The sequence below is a fragment of the Agelaius tricolor genome, unplaced genomic scaffold (genome assembly GCF_023055355.1).
Source record: "Agelaius tricolor isolate 1412-34295 unplaced genomic scaffold, bAgeTri1.0.p SCAF_79, whole genome shotgun sequence".
Lineage (NCBI taxonomy): Eukaryota > Metazoa > Chordata > Aves > Passeriformes > Icteridae > Agelaius > Agelaius tricolor.
Window position 1 is genome coordinate 401593 of NW_027269339.1, and position 13651 is coordinate 415243.

General features: G+C 42.8%; 1 protein-coding gene across 7 annotated transcripts in view; it reads right to left on the reverse strand.

Annotated features, from left to right (window-relative positions):
• Positions 1–13164, reverse strand: part of JADE3 (jade family PHD finger 3) — a 64792-nt gene extending 51628 nt beyond the window's left edge. For 2 of the 7 annotated variants that reach the window (XM_071418233.1, XM_071418230.1), the window contains exon 1: positions 12883–13163. The gene's annotated coding sequence lies outside the window, so the exon portion shown is untranslated. Of the gene's footprint in view, positions 1–12275; positions 12615–12701; positions 12721–12882 lie in introns of those variants that run through there. The other 5 variants (XM_071418235.1, XM_071418232.1, XM_071418234.1 and 2 more) reach the window with 3 other exon arrangements.
• Between the last annotated feature and the right edge of the window lie 487 nt (positions 13165–13651).

Genomic DNA, 13651 nt, shown 5'->3' on the forward strand with positions numbered 1-13651 from the left:
CCTTCAGTTCTTCCCACTGTCACAAAACTATTTTGTGACACCTTTATGCAGCAACAAGCCTATTCTTAATAATAGCTGGTGATTTAGTAATTCCCAGCAACCAATTAAACTTGCTGGGAAAAAAATTTCCCACAGCAGCTTACCCCACCTTCAGACAAACAATGCAGCAGGATGTCTAGAAGGATAGGTTTCATAAGGCAACTAACAAGTAACATCAAGACATTTTATGAAATGCTCTGAAGTCCTGGGCCCCAGGCAATCAGATGGTGATCCAACACAGCAGTTATTTAGCCTGTGTGTAGTGCCAACCATTCTGCAAAACACTCAAAACATCTTATCGATTACTTGAAAATCATTGTTACACAACATAAGCTACATACACATGCAAAAAACTGAGTCAGGCTGAAAAAATTGCCCTTACAGAGAAAAGCTACTAACACCAACATAAACAAACACTTACTTTAAGATGCAAAGTTATTTACATTCTTCATATACAGACTAGAAATTATAATTAGTCAAACAAAAGCCTGTGTCTGTAAGAGACAAATGAAATGGGATACACTTAAGACAAAACCCAAAAGGTTTAAGCTTAGCATTAAGGAAACATGCTGAGAGTGAGAACTGCTGACCCACGTCCCCAGGGGGAGGATTGGAGGCTGCAGCTCTTGACGTTTAAACAAAGATTGGACAAGAGTCCCGGTTGCTGTGCTGCCAACACAACATGCTCCGTGGAGCTCAGCTCTTCTCAACGCAGCCGGAGGGCAAGGCAACAATACATGGGACTTGAGTATAAGGAGCTCTGCACAAAGTGGTTTGTTGGGACTGTCTGTGCTGAGGGCTGCACCTCACCATGCAGACATGCAGAGCAGCAAGTACTGTGCATCAGAGAGCCACAGAACTCATGTGTATCGCTGCATGCTGGTGAGAGCAAAGCAATCCCAAGCAGCTATTCCACCATTCCATCTCTCTTCCCTACATCAGACACTAAGGGATCTATCTATCTATCTATAGATATCCCTGACAGATGCTACAGTGTACAGCTGCATGCAAGGACAGTTAGTACACAGCAGCTCAGATCCCTGCTCCTCTTTTTGGGATGAAATGTTAAGGCGATGTGCTACTTCAGCCTGGTGCAGGATGCATCTCTCTCAGAAGAGGAGGTATTCCCTGCAGTAGGATGCACCTCAAGGCAGAGGAATGTAGAAGAAAGAATACAAATGCATGAGGCAGAAGGCTGCAGAACAAGATCTAAACTGAGATAAAAACATAGCAAACTAGCAGGAGGCCTCCTGATCCACAAAGCCTGGAATGGGGTACAGGCAGAAACAACAGAAGTATTTTGGCTCTACCTGATACCAGAAACTTGAAAACAGGTCTGTGAGCCACAGAGCAGCAAAAACAAGCTATTTATGAGGATCTGGAGCAAAACAAATTGGATGCAGTTCTTGAGGAAGGAGATCATTACATGTCCTGCTGTTAGCCACAGCCACATGCTGGCCAGTTGGATTTCAACTATCAACCCACCTCATTTGACTTCTACCTCCTGTACTAAACAGATGTGCTCATGTGCATTTCCTGTAGCTGAGTGATGGCAGTACTGTTCCATGCTATTTTCTGAAGGGTGGTTCAAACAAACATTTCAGAAGCAATAATCTAGATGACCTAGAAGCATCTTTTTCCATAGCCAAATTCTATTATTTAATGCAACTATATTTGTACGCAGACCGTTAGTGGAGATCTTAAAATAAAAAATAAAACTATTTAAGTGTGAGAACTTACAAAGTATGGTAAGATAACAGATGTTATGTTTCTAATGCCACAGCTATGCCACTTCCATACTCTCCACAGCAAGTTCCATGACCCCACCACACACAAAAGAGAGTTACAAATGCTAAAAGCAGTATGTGGATCCTTCACACAATGACAATATAAAATATGAAGGAACATATTTAACCTTTGGACGAAAGTAATACCAAAATGTGCACTTCAATGTACTCAAGCTAGAGCTCTGGAACAAGAAACAGCAAACACCACAAGGTTTTAACTCCCCACCCAGCAAATGGAAAGGTCTTTACAGAGAGATTCAAAGTGCCCAGCATGTTCAGGACAGCCAGTTCACACACCAAATAGGGAATGATGCCAGAACTCTCTCTTCTCACAGATTCAACTACTCATTTGCAATCCTGTAAAGGATACCTTCAGGAATCAGACACATGCTGGAACCTTTCTTCCTCCTCGCCTCATATGTACTCTTCAGGCATCAAATTCAGCATCACATAAGGTGTCAGCAGTTGCCATACCTTCAAAGGCTGTCCTTAGCTTTCATCCCATCCTCCCAGTCCTCCTCTCCGGGCCACCAAGAGTCTGGCCCAGCATTTTCTGCGTTTTCCTCAAACCTTTTTCCATTGCACAACTCTGCTGCTGCCTACCTACAGCACTTAAGCATTATGGTCATTCCCATCACTTCACCAGAAGACCACTCTGTACAAGCATTTCTTATCTATGTTGTGATATTTTGCTTCAATCATTTACTTGCAGGATGACCAACCACCAGTTGCTGGGGAGTGTCATGAAGAGCTCGTGGCTCAAACCACCACCCACTTTTACACAACAAATGAGCCTGCTGAGCCTCTGTTCCTATCCTAGTCAATGCAAGTAGAAAAAAAAAAGGAAACTACAAGCAAAAAGATTGAGAATAAAGAATAATTTATGCCTGGATTACAGGAGGAAAGTTATCTCACAACTGGATGACAGCAAGAAAAGATTCTGTCTCCTTTTCTGGATACACTAAGTTGTGATGCTCACCAGTGTACAACACAGGGCTTCAGAAAGGCTACAGAGCACACTCTTTTGAGTTTCTTCAAATGCCCCAGCTATGTAGAAATTGAGTAAAGAGCAGTGTAGATACTGAATATTCCTGGCCCTTAAGGGGATCTCAGTGGCCACAGAAAAATAACCCTCATAAACAGCTCACCTCACATAAAACCATTTAGTCCAGTATTTAACTGAATGTCAGCACCCAGAGGAAGAAAAAAGGGGGGGGCAAGAAAAAGGTAACAGTGTTAACTTCATTGATTATCACAGTGATTTAAAGTACTTTTAACATCCTTTATTAAACCTGGCACATCAGTATTTGTGATTTTTCATAAGGAAAGTCTCTCTGTTCCTTCATGGTCAGACATCAAACCAGCACTTAAACTGTCACCTTCCCCTGAAAAGAAACTGCATAAATAAATAAAGCACTCAAGCTTTGCCCTTAGACCGCAAAAATACAAGGCTGGGAGCACAATCAAATGACGATTAATGAAGCAGCAGACACTAAAACACAGTAAACAAGACTTCATCACCTTCATCCTCTGTGGCTGCAAATCCCATGGCAGCAACCAAATATGCCTTCTTCATTGAAGATGATCTTAAATGGTTGGAAAGGGTTGTGTTGGGTTGTTTTTTTTTTTTACTGCTATGAAGGAGAAACTTGTGTCAATCCTTTTCCAAAGTCATTTCTACTCAGTTAGACAAAACACATGACAAACTCTGAGAAACAAGCAGGGAAACTTTGGTCTTGGTGGAGTCAATGGGAATTAAAGCCAGAGCCAAAACAAAGCCAGAAATTAGCAAAACATTTATCTGACAAATTTGTGATCAGAATTCCTAAATTACAAAACTGAGCTTACTTCTTCTTAAAATCTTCTGATGCAAATATATTGGGGAAGGGTGGGGGATTGCAAGACCAAGTTGTAAAGCACGAAAACTATTCTTTTTTAAAGCACCCACTGTTAGAAGAATTTACTGTCAAAAGGAAAAACCTTTACCGGAATTGTCTAAAATATTCAGATCTTTCTGTTTTCTTGTAGTTTATTAATGTAGGACTTTCACTACACAAATCTGTTGCCTTTACAGAGGCAAAACTTCGGATATTGCTTAGCAAGAGATAAAACTAGATTTGGATAGTTTCCCAGCCACGTCATTATGGATGGGCTTCCACCAGTTCCAAGAAGGACAGCAGGTAACACTGCCCTTCACAATACACTGGCATTAAAAAAAAAAAAAAAAAAGAAAAGAAAAAAAAAAAAAAAGAAAAATTGCCTTCATAGGTTTGCTCCCTTAAGAGTTTTACATTACTTCTGCTTACCTGAAGCACAAAAACGTCAATAATCCTGCCAGACCTGGAAAGCTCAAAAGCAGAAGTAAACAAAGAAACTGAGCTTTGTCTCCTTTGAGAATTGCCATCATGCAGTTAAATCCACAATTCTGACTGATTAAATCCCTGTGAACCTATAAGAGACCACAAAACAGGCAGAGGTGGCATAGAGCACCCTAATGTGACATTAAATCCTCTAAAAGATAGATCTAAAGACGCTTTGTTATGGCCAAAGGAATCTGGTACAGGAGTGAAGTTGGCTCAACTTGTACAGCCCTTGTGCAAAGGCTGACACTAATGCCACTTCAGAATTAGGTGTACATGACCAGTCAGATCATTATAACAGAGTTACACCACAGTAACACCTTCAAGCTGTTATGAAAGCTGACTTCTTTGATAGCATGAGCTTAGGATAGATTCCCTGAAATTATTTAAAGGGGGAAAGAAAAATAGCATTTTGACAAAAAAATTATCTTAGGGTAGCAAAAGGTTGAAAAAGGGTTTGATACAAGTAACCAGGATGCATTAAAATGTTTTAAAAGTTACTCCACTAAACCAATGCTTTGCCACTGTCTCACTTTTTCAAGCAGTTCCTCCCAATATAAAAGCAACTTTGTTTTGAAACACTCTCACTATCTGTACCAAACTAAATACAATTGTTGATGTGTGTTTAAGTTCAACATACAGACTTAACTTCCTTAACCAAGCAAAATTTACCTATGTACAGGCATAACACAGAAGGGTTTCTTGTTAAACACTAGCTAAATAGTCATCACACCAATATCAGCATTCATCAGGAAAAAAGTTTAAAATCAGAAATCCATCTTTTAATGAATTTTTAAAAATACAACTTGAATTTGCTTTTGTACATACACATATGTAAACTCCCACAAATGTACCAGATCAAAAAAAAAAAAAAAACCTTACAAAAAAACACTGATGAAGGAAAAGGCCCCCGTTATCAGGCTGAGCAAACTTACACCAAAAAAACCCCAAACCAACAAGTCTGCCAAAATACTTTCAGGTTGACTGCTAACAATCTGGAAGTTTGTAGTCTGTAGTCTAGTAGAGGAGACAGATTTAATTTTACCTAAATGATTTATAGGGTCCCAAGAAGACTGTGAGACATTCACTGGAAACACTGATTTCTCCAATAATAAGGAAAAAGTTGGAAAGTTAAGTCAAAAACAAGAGGGGAGGGCCAAAGGGACGCTACAAAGGCATCAAAGACATGGATGGCTGAGAGAGATAAGTAAGAACTACAAATCACATTCAAGTTCTCATCTGCAATTGAGGCTTTACTTTTTCCCTTAAGTTCCTTCAGACTTTTTTTCCAATTCTTATCCCATTCACACTTCAAAAATAGACTGACTCAGGTGTAGAAGTCAAGCACACAGAAGTGAACACAGAAAATAAAGTAGTTCAATAATCTTAGAGAATGAAATGGCACCTGCAAAAGCTACTAGATTTCACTAAATTAATGCACATCCCTGTTTGCTGTTACATATAGAGGCTTCTGCAAATCTAGAACAAGTACAAGAAGATGCCAAACAAAGGATCTAAGACAGCACTTAAGCCAGTTTAATCCACATAATGGGAGTCACAGGGCTCTGACTGATACTGAGCTGATTGGCAGGAGTGTAAGCTTTCTAATAACTTATGTCCCACCTTCTGAAGTCTTATGGCATTTACAGAGGAAGAAAAATGAAAACATCATGCATCAGACCCATATGTATTCAGTTTTAAGCAACAGAGGAAAGACTACTAAGAATACTAAGTACTGAAACAAAGTTTAACATACTCTTTCTTGGAGCTCAGAGCAGAGTCCCATTTTCTACAGTATTATACCACAGATATTCTGTCCCTGTATAGGTATGCAACCAAATAAGGCAAGTCAGATCTCCATCAAAACTGCAGAAACACACATGAATGTAACCTGTCAGTCACCAGCAAAATCTCATTCAGTTGCCATTTTAAGTAAACTCTTTGTACACTAGCTATCTATGTAAGTGTTTGGATCAAAAATATGTTTACTACTAACTGGAGCAAACTTAGGCATCTGAAAAATACCTGAATAAAGAACAGCTTTCACAATTTTCATAAAATATTACTGGAAATTATAGTATGAATCATTAAAAAATACAAAACTACAAGAATCAAAATGAAACCGCTTGAATTTATGGATACGAGTTGCAAAGGGCATACAAAACTATTTCGTATCATTTCTATTTATATAAAAATATGGAATTATTTCTTCCCACGGGCTTTTTCATCTTTTTCTTCTTTGGCCCAAAAAAGTGAAGAAGCACTAACCAAAGAAAGTGAAGAAAATTAGTATCTGTTATACAGACATAGTATTTTGAAAAAATATCTTCCATACAAGAATCAGTACTATAAGAAGGGAATTTTACTTCCTAGGTATGCCAACAGCCATTACAATACTGTTGTTCATAAACATGTACCTTACATTAAGATCAACTTTTTGATTCCTCCCTCACTCCTAGCACATTCTGTTGCAGAGCTGCAAGCTCAAATTTGTCAAGCAAAATGCTTCACTTACTTCTTAAGATTGCTCATTTCATGCTACAATGGAAATGATTACATTGTTAACATAAGGAAGACTGCAACTTCATTATCAGGTTTAAGTATCTCCCTTTCAGTTACTTAAATGACAAGCAATTCGATTTTTGTAAAAGAACAGAACTGCTCTTGATTTAGGCCCAAGCAGAAGAGTTGCTGGAACTCCCCCAAACAAGGTTAACGATGTCAAAGCATAGCAGCAACGCTGACAAGCAGTACCCCTTCTTTTTCCAGTGCTCTGGTCAGCAGTTCTTGAAAAAAAAAAAAGCTACCATAAAAAGCTGTTATGTGCTTGAAATGAGCATTTTTATCCTCCCTCCTATCAAACAACGTCTAACAAGTTTACATTGCACTGCAGAGTAATCACTCGTTATCACTATTTCAGTCACTATTTTCCTGCTGGGAAAAGAGTCTATTAGTATGAAAGCAGGAAGAAGAGCACCACTTTATTACTGCTATGCTCTTTCTATCCAAGTATTAATAAAAGTGGGAGAGGTATTAGTCCTACCTCTTTGCTGAGGCTCCTCCTGGCCAGATAATTGCTGAGCCTTACATCTTCCTGTGTGTCCCTAATGCACTCACACATTGAGTATTTCAGCTCCACAAGGTCCTCGGTTGGCTTGCTTTTTCATTAAAGCCAAAGCCTGTACAGGACACAGACACTATTTCCTATGATGAGTCCTCTACAGCCACTTTCATATCAAAGCTTGCAAATTAACACTGAAAAAATATTAAATAAGTACAAGCAGTTAAAAGCAGAACAAATAAAGATAATTAAACCTAAGGAGTCCCACTAGGGACATTTGTTTCCTCCCTTGACAGGGTAGACATTTCTCCTATACACTTTTGTATCCAGCAGCTCAAGATGTCAGGTTTTCTGACTTGTCAGCAGATAGAAAATACTACCTTTTTATTCTGCTATACTTGATATGTAGAGGAAGATTTAAATATTTGCACACTAAAAGAAATTTTCTCAATACCACCACAGTCTACAGAGGAATCATTATTTAAAAACTGTCTGGTCTGTTAAACCAAGACTTAGATTTTTAAGTATGAACGAAAGCTCATAGTTTAGTTATGGTTTTCAAGGGCTTGTGAACAGCCACGTTACTGTAGCTCTTGTCTAGAACTTGTAGTAAATCCATCATTTATCTACATATTTAAAGAATTTCTCTCATTCAATATTACATAATAAACTATATAGCATAATTAAAAGACAACACCCAGGCAGAACTTCTCCTATGCAGTTCTCCTCTCATTACTTTGTCATCAACCCAACAGCATCAACATATTCCAAAACAAGAGCTACCTGAAAATAAAAATCAGCTTGGAAAACAGTCAAACAAAATTACCTACTTACAATAAATATTCCTGGTCAGTTGTTTCACTTTGCAGCTCCTGCTGTGTGGGGTATCACCCCTCCCTTTGGAGGATCTCAGGCATCCCAGCCTCGACTCACCCACTGCACTACGCTAACTCTCAGAGGCTGTTGGACTTGCTGTGCACCAAACCACTTGTGCAGGCATGAAAATGCTCTTTAAGACATGAGCAAGAGCCTAAGCCTTTCACCAGCTAAGGCTGTCAACAGTCAGGAGCTTTAAGCAGGTAAGACAAACCCTCAGAAAATATTCAAGAGTAACTTTTTAGAGCAAGGTAGGAAAAAAGGAAAAAGGAAGGAAAGGGGGCTGGGGGAAGCCCAGAACAGTAGATTAGCAAAATAATACATAATTCCCCCAAGACTGTGTGACAAGCATATTCAGTTTAGCAACCAGTCAGGCATGTGGCATAAACCTGTTTTTTAACATCTCCTAGAGCTCTAATTAAAACACAAAGAGACATTAACAATGTGATTTGTTATGTTCACCATTCAATTCAATAATCAGGAAGAACAGCTCTTTAACCTAATGCTGTAACAGGTGTACTTTGAAGAAGAAAAGCACTCCAAAGTTTTCAAACAAAGTTTAACCAGCTAAGGCAAGCATCCCAGTATTTAATCCAGGAGAAAGTTATAACAAATAGCATCAGCAGTCACGAGCTTATCCTCCCACCTTCTCCTGCTTCTCTGAAGAGGGCGACTAAGCAAGTGCCAGTGGAGCCTCCGCAGTCATGCTCACAGCTCGGGGTCTCTTCCATTCCTTTAAATCCAAGTAAAGCCTGCATTATTGCTCTACAAATGCAGGAGCATTCCTTAGGTCCAAGATCACGCATCCCAGACTCCTCTCATCCCCAAATTCTTGGTCTCCTACACACTGAAGTAAGATATTAAATGTTGGAAGAGTTCAGATGTCATCTAGAACAGGGTAACTTGGAAGCAAATGAATAAGAAAGAGTGAACAGCCCAGGGAAACAAGGAGGTGCTTGGCAATTACATCATCATCTTTCCACAGAAAGCAATACCCGGTTTGTCACATTTCTGAAACTTATTTTCCAGATACCTTCTTGTAGTCAAAATAAGTTGAAGTATCAATAAAAATAGTACCTATAGACAAAATTTTTAGGGGTTCATCAGACATGCAGCTGTAGCTGAAAAATAGCATAAAGAAAAGTACTTTTAAAGTGACAGGTGTAATTGATCATTTAACATGAATAAATATAAAAGAAATCAATTCTCAAATCGAAACACTATCCTTTTTATTAGCAGCATTAGATTAAAATAAGCTATGTGTTAAAATGTAAAATTTCATACAGTTATCTCACTTTTCAGAGGTGCCATCAAGCCCTCCAGATCTCCAGCATCTCCCACTCCCACCTGACCCAGCCTCCACCAGCATAAAACCTGCCAGGGCCTTGACATAACATTTTGTACATCAGCTCTTCAAGATGCAAATAGCATCTGTTGGCTTCCATTACATAAATACCCCCGATAAGAGCTATTATTAACTTGTTAGTTTCCATTTTAAGTAAAGAATGTAAAAATTGTATTTATGTCTCCAATTACATGGAGCCTTGAGCGTTACAGGCAGTTCAAGTCTTCAGAAAAGAGAAACACCACACAATGTCAGAGGCTCCCCTCTCTGCAGAATTCAAAAGCCCCTGAGCTCCCTTAGCTATAGCGCCCACAAAGATTGTGGGAGTGGAGAGATTAAGCAACATGCGCAAATAGCAAGTTTTGGCTCAGTCCATAATGAAAGAAGTCACCAACTAAAACACAACACTACCACTGATCTAGACAAAACAGTAAATTTTTGGTTACAAATGCACTGAGAGAATTATACCTATACTTAACCAAATATTGGCTTTTACATTTTGGTTGAATACAACATTCTTTGCTATCAAATTATGTGGTATTTTCTGAAGAGTGGTCACAACACTACACCATCAGACCCATTCAAGTTATAGCCCCCCAAAGCACATACTAACTTTTGAAGGAGACTTCTAGGGACTAAAGGAGGAAGACAAACCATAGAAACAGATGTTTACATGACATTTCCATCCATGGATGATAAAAGATGCACAACAGAAATGGGTGCACATTCCTTCTCCAGATGCATCCCATGTCTTGCCAAGCTAACCAAAAATATGCAGGCACCATGCCCCGCTTCTCACCCACTGGGGCATGATAGTCAGAAATTAATTACAAAGATTGAAATAAGCTACCTAAATAGACTACAAGGAACACTGCAGGAGTGTTTCAAACTCAAGTCAGCTTGTGCAGGGTTTAGTTTCACTTCTCCCCATCAGGTCTACCAAATCCAGCCATTTTCACCATGGCCTTGGACACTTGCCAACACACTCACCAGGAGCTGAGGTCACCAGTCAAGACATCCCCCAGGCCAGCTGCAGCAAGCTCTTGGGGAAAATGCTCTACAGCATTCAGCATGTGGGAACTACTACAGTGACCACACACACGTCTCTGCCCATGTGTATATACATATAGAAATGTACAGGTAAAAAATAATACGCAATTGTAGATAAGAAGGCGTCATATAAATTCTTCTCCATAAGTGAATTATCCAGGTCTATTAAAAGCATGTATATATTTTAAAAATCAAAATTAAAGCCCATAACAATCCCAGGTATCCCAATAAATCCTAAACACAAACTTTCTGATTTTCTGGTGCTGAGAAGAAGTGCACAGAACTACAGAGAAGAAAACAGCTGGGTTTATTCTAACACTACACTGAGATCTATCTATCCCAGGCTCTTATATTCACAGCGGATTTTCATGGTTTTAATGAGATCCCAAATGAACACGCATCCTTGCCAATAAATGCCACTGCATATGTTCCTACATCAGTTCTCTAGCAAACCTTTGTGGGTATCTGCTACGTGTACATAACACAAATATAACAAAAAAAGACCTACAGTCAGACCCAATTCAGAGGAATTTTTGCCACTGGGGGAGGGCAGCTTGCTCTGTAAGAGGAACCTAGAAAGAGGAAACATCAAAGGAGGGACAGGTAACAGAAACAGTTCTGCTATTTTGATTACTTTTACTGCATCTAAAGTCCAACTTTTGCAAATAAACCTTTCAAGTTCTCCTCCTCTCTGCAATAAAACCAGGGCATGTCATGTCTAGTCTGAAAAGAGGTCAGACGTTCAGTTAAAAAAGAAAAACAAAACAACACAAACTTTAGATCCTAAAAGTACTAATTTGCTTTTACTTTGAAAAGGTCCATTCTTAACCAAAGAGACATCAAATTGCATTTTCTCCCATTGGTAAAGTGCAGGTAAAGACTTTTCTGATGTCTCCTTAAGGAGCTCTGTGGCAAGCTGGAATGTTATGCAAACGTGCATTCATCCAGGTCGACCTTTCCGGCCTAAGGCTCTCACACTTTTCAAGCCAGCTCTCTCTAACCATCACTAAGATGCGGTCTCACTGTGTAGAGGTGAGCAGGTGTGCTGGAGATGCTCTACACAACAGCCCATAACAAGCACCAACCTGATGTAAAAAGTCAGCTGCTGACCAAGCATCTCGCAAGCACCAGGACAAAATACATTTCTCTTACTCTTTCAGTTTTTAGTGCAAAGGCTCTTTTATATTAACAGAGAAGCACAACAGCTTTCAAGTATCTAGTGTGTAGTAATTGAAGGTTTTCTAATCATACTTGAATGTTGTCTTCAGCATCCCTTTCTCCTGAACATGAAAAAAACCATTGGGCTTTGAAGCACAGTGCAAATTTTAGTGATATTTTAATAAAAATACATAGCTGCTCATTATAACAATTGCAAACAATAGCTGAACTCCTCAAGTAACTACAAGTGCTTTTTATAAAATAACTCTAGTTAAAAGACAGAAAAAAAGTGGTGTTTATTTGCCTGGTAACATGCATTTTAGGGTGCCCTGTACCAAATTCTCCCATTAATCATCCCATTATTATTTGCAAGTATAAATAGTTTTACTACACCCCCAGCCGCTAACCATACCGGTCGCGGTACATCCGTAGAAAGAAGCCATGCCTTTGCAGAAACATGAACAGCATTAAAGCGAACAGCATTCAGGGGAGGAAGGTTTGATCTGGAGAACTGAAGTCGGGACCTTCCCGCTCCTCTGCCGGCAGGCACAGGGGGCACTGGGGGGCCATCCGCTCCCGCCGCTCAGGAAAAAACTTACCTTGGCGGCCCGGCCGGGCAGGCGGGAGGGCTGCGCTAGCGCTTCATTGTCAAACTCAGTTCTAGCAAGTTCCTCGACATACCGGCGGAGCGGTGCTCGGCGGCGGACAAGCGCCCGGCTGTCTGTCTGTCTGTCTGCCCGCCAGCCACGCCCAGCCGCGCTCCGCAGGGCCCCGCCGGCTCGGGCACCGCCGGGTCGCCGCCTCTCCGGGCTGCGGCGAACAAAAGGGCGCTTGGCCGGAGGTCGCCCGGCCCTTGCCGCCCCCCGCGGGTGCAGCGCCCGCCCGGCTCCGGAGCGGCCGTAACTTTTCCCTCCGGACGCGGCCGGGGCCGCAGCGCCCACACCGGACGGGCGGGCTGCCCGCCGCGCCTCCCGCCCGCCGCCCCCGGCGCGGCAACGCGCGCTCTCCGCCGCTGCCCCACGTACCCGCAGCGCCTGCCGCCTCCCCGCGCTCGCCGCCGCTTCCTCCTCCTCCTCCCTCCTGCCCGGCCTTGGCGCCAAACGCCGCCGCCGCAGGCCCAGCGCCTCCCCCGCACAGGCCCGGCGCGGCGGCCCCGGCGCCCGCCCCCCGCCCCGCCTCCATGCGGGCAGCCCGGGCCGCGCTCACCTCCCGCCGCCGGCCCGGCCCGGCGCGCCGCCGCCTCCTCCTCCTCCTCCTGCCCTGCTCGCTGCCGTGGGCGGCCGCGGCCGTCAGGGCTGGCGCTCCCGCCGCGGCGGCGGCTCCTGCTGCGGGTGCTGCTGGTGCCGTCCCGCGCCGGCGCGCATCGCCCCCGCCCGCCCGCCCGCCCGGGCCCGTGGCCGGCGGCGGCTCCCGCCCTGCGTGCCGGCTGCTCGGCGCGCCCGCAGCCCGGCCCGCTCCTCCTCCGGCGGCGGCGGCCGCACAAGAGCCCTATTGTATTATTGACACTGCTGGGCTCCAGGCCCCGCCTCTTCCCCTTCCCTCCCTGCCCGCGCCGGGCCTTCCTGCCAGCTGCGCCGGCAGAGCCGCCCCCTGCCCGGAGAGCGAGCGGGAGGCGGACGGCAGGGAAGGAAGAAGGGCAGCGTGTCTGGTGAAGGTGTGGAGCGCATGTCCTGTGAGGAGCGGCTGAGGGAGCTGGGGTTGTTCAGTCTGCAGAAGAGGAGGCTCAGGGGTGACCTTATCACTTTCTACAACCACGAAAGGAGGCTGTAGCCAGGTGGGGGTCAACATCTCCTAGGCAACCAGCGACAGGACAAGAGGTCATAGTGTAAAACTATGGACGGAGTTTTAGGTCGGACATGAGGAAGAATTTTTCCACAGAAAGGGCGATTAGATATTTGAATGGGCTGCCCAGGGAGATAGTGCAGTCACCGTCCCTGGAGATGTTTAAGAAAAGACTGGATGTGGCACTCAGTGT